The sequence below is a fragment of the Dipteris shenzhenensis genome, chromosome 23 (genome assembly GCF_047967505.1).
Source record: "Dipteris shenzhenensis isolate YYH24624 ecotype China chromosome 23, Dip_SZ_1.0, whole genome shotgun sequence".
NCBI classification, from domain to species: domain Eukaryota; kingdom Viridiplantae; phylum Streptophyta; class Polypodiopsida; order Gleicheniales; family Dipteridaceae; genus Dipteris; species Dipteris shenzhenensis.
In genome coordinates this window covers 45,057,345-45,060,367 of record NC_141618.1, presented here as the reverse complement: position 1 = coordinate 45,060,367, position 3,023 = coordinate 45,057,345, and the positions used below count along the sequence as shown (strand labels likewise).

The 3,023-nt window shown below is 44.9% G+C and overlaps 1 pseudogene; it reads left to right on the top strand.

Annotated features, from left to right (window-relative positions):
- The first annotated feature begins 646 nt into the window (after nt 1-646).
- Nucleotides 647-1,887, top strand: LOC147887444 (uncharacterized; annotated as a pseudogene).
- The last annotated feature ends 1,136 nt before the right edge of the window (nt 1,888-3,023 follow it).

Here is a 3,023-nt window from a genome sequence, read left to right as displayed (position 1 = left end):
AAAAATAATTAGTGTGGTTAAGAGGAAAAAAGGAAAAGTATGTGTGTGTGTGTGTAACTCTCTCTCTCTCTCTCTCTCTCTCTCTCTCTCTCTCTCTCTCTCTCTTTGTGTCTGCCTCAAAAAGGCCTCTATTTTTCTTGCCCTATCTTTCCCTTTTTTGTCTTGTAATGAGGGTTTTTGTGCCATGAATGTAGGTCTTGCAAATCCTGACTTTGTACCATATCCTCAATCTGCATCCTAGCGAGCATGGCATCGATTCGGCGATGTTGGTGTCATCATTTCGAGCATGTATGAGAAGGCCCCATTGAAAGGAATCAACAAGGATGGGGCTGAAGTGGATCTCAAAGAGAATGTGTTACTCGTGTGTCCCGTTGAATAAGTGGTGAGCTCTTCTATCATGTCCTTCTTCCTTTGCATCAGCTTAGAGTGGGCTTTATTGGATTTTCTTGAGCCCATTTTACCAATTTCTGTGAATAGAGACTTGATGATATAGCCCAGCCTGATGATGAGGACATGCCTTTGACATGGGGTGCAACTTTTGCGAGAGGAAGACTGCGTGGTCCTAGGAGTGCTACTTCAACACAGGGGAGATAGATGGACAATTTAGCTCGATCCCTCGGACGTGCAGGGTCTTATCGGTGCATCGATGGGAGGCCTATCCTTGGAACTCCACGGAGCCTTGGTGACATCTGCTAGGGCTAGCGTCGATGCTTCTAAGTCAAATTTCAAAGGAAAGAGGAAACTTGTGATGCAAGAGAGCTCAATCAAAGAAGAGGAGGAGGAGGAAAACGAGGATAGTTCCTTCGGCGAGCATAGGGAAAGTGCGAGCACATCCTCTTTCCGAGGGTGACATGGCAAAGGCAAAGGTCAACGTGCACCAAAGTGATCGGCCAGAGAGGAGTCCGAGGACGAGGATGAGGAGGGTGTGCTTGGAGAGACAGGATTGAGCACCTCCTATGACAAGACAATCGTGTAGGAGTGCATCGAGGACCACCTACAATCATTTCGGTCTTTTGAAGGTCTATCATCTCAAGGCATGGAGTGAGAACAAATAATTGGGCTAAATATAAAAAAAATCTTTGTAGGTGGAAACAATTATCCCTCTGGCCCCAATCCCCTTGTGTCGATTGCTCCCAATGCCCACTATCTGCCAGATCACATCCCACACCCAAGAGATGCAAGAAACATTCTTCTCTAGTGGGTACTTTCTGGGTTTGGTTGTCTTTATCGTGTCCACCACCACACCAAAGATGCAAAAGAGAGACATGGACGAGGATGTGAAAAGGGAGTGGAATGTGCACTGGCTCCAGAGGCATGAAGAATTCGAGAAAGAAACTAGGAACACAGAGTGGGCATTCTTGTCCAATTCCTTGTTTTACATTTGGGATGGGAACCATCGCCACACAAGGTGGATGACTGAGATAAGGACATGTAAGTATTGTAGTCCATTGATTTGGGTGATTCAACATTAGTAGCCATGTTTCATTTGTTTTCAACTCATGTATTCCTTTTTTTATTTTGAGTGGCAGCCTTTCCTAATGATGAGGGTCGGCATATACGCGTCCAATGCAGTTTAGTGGAGGTGCCCTCAGAAGGATGAACAAGTGAGTTCGATGATTTGTCCAGATGAACGCACTGTGTCTTAAGCTACCTTGCCCTCTCTAAAGGATCGTTTAATATGTTGCTTTTGATGCTAGGCTAGCACAGAAGGGGGTTTTCACCACCACTTTTTCAGACCTCATTTGCGAGGCCAAAGTGTTGGGTCATGCATCAGATGTGGCAATCCACCAAAGATTGTTAACCGAGTAGAAACACTGGCTAGCAGGAAGAAGGCAACTACGAAAGTGCATTGGTACAAAAACCCTCTTCCAATCATCGCACAGGTGATGTGGAAGGTAAGGATCAATAACACGACACTTTTCCCTTTCCTTCTCTAGTTTTTGTAATATGTTTGATGACAAGGCAATGAATGCATGTGCGGGACATGTATGACAAACACTTGTGCATAGTCATGCACAGTTGCAGCAGCAAGTTGTCGGATGCCGACTATCAAAAGAAATGGAGCGAAGCATTCTATAGTGTGAACAAGAAGCTCTTGAAGCGTACGTATCAACTTCTAAAGTTGTCTGACCCTGCACTAGGGGCAAGATGGTATAAGTAAGTGAATTGTGGGGTTACACGTGGGACAAAAATGATTAGATTGACAAGCTTGCATACGAAGTGATTGTCTATTGAAACCACTTTCAGTTTGCAGGACTGTAACCACTCTGGATTGGGAGATGAACCCCCTGGGGTTGATCAACAAGGAGAGGTTGTATAGCCTCGCAACGTCGAGGTTGACCAAGGATGATAAAGAAAGGCCTATGGAAGCTCTAGCAAGCGACGACAAGGGGATGCGTGTCATGATGGGCATTCTTGAGTGTATGCTTCAGCACACCCTAAACCCATGATGAATAGATTGCTTTGCTTTTGAATCCTGTTGTCATTGCTTAATTGATGAACACTTGTTTTGGGCTCTTTTCTACAGATGGAAGCATGGTTTTCAGGACCTGACTAAGGCGGGAGACACAGTGATCCAAAATGCATGAAGCTGGACTCCACATTTTACGATGCTAGAGAAATTTCTACTCAATTGAGTGCAACGAGAATAAGTTCTTCAGACACACGCTTTTACCAATTGCAAACATAGGGAGCACCTCCTTATGCACGTCCATAAAAATTTCAAGCCTGGTACTACCTTGACAACCCAAGAAGGCACAAAACTTGCAAGCTGGAGGCATGTGTATTGATATGCTTTGATGGCGCACATTTTTTTATGAGATGTACTTGTGTTTCATAGTGGAGAGACTAACTTGGCAGGCTCAGCCTTTTGGATGTGCAAATTTCACGTTTGCAAAAGTGGCAAATCGGGCTTTGAGCCATTTACCAGGCGAGTGCAAGGATTGGGCCATGATAAATGATCCGGACGCATCAATGTACGAGGAGTTTCAGTTGGATCAAAAGTGGCCAGAGGAAGTGTACAA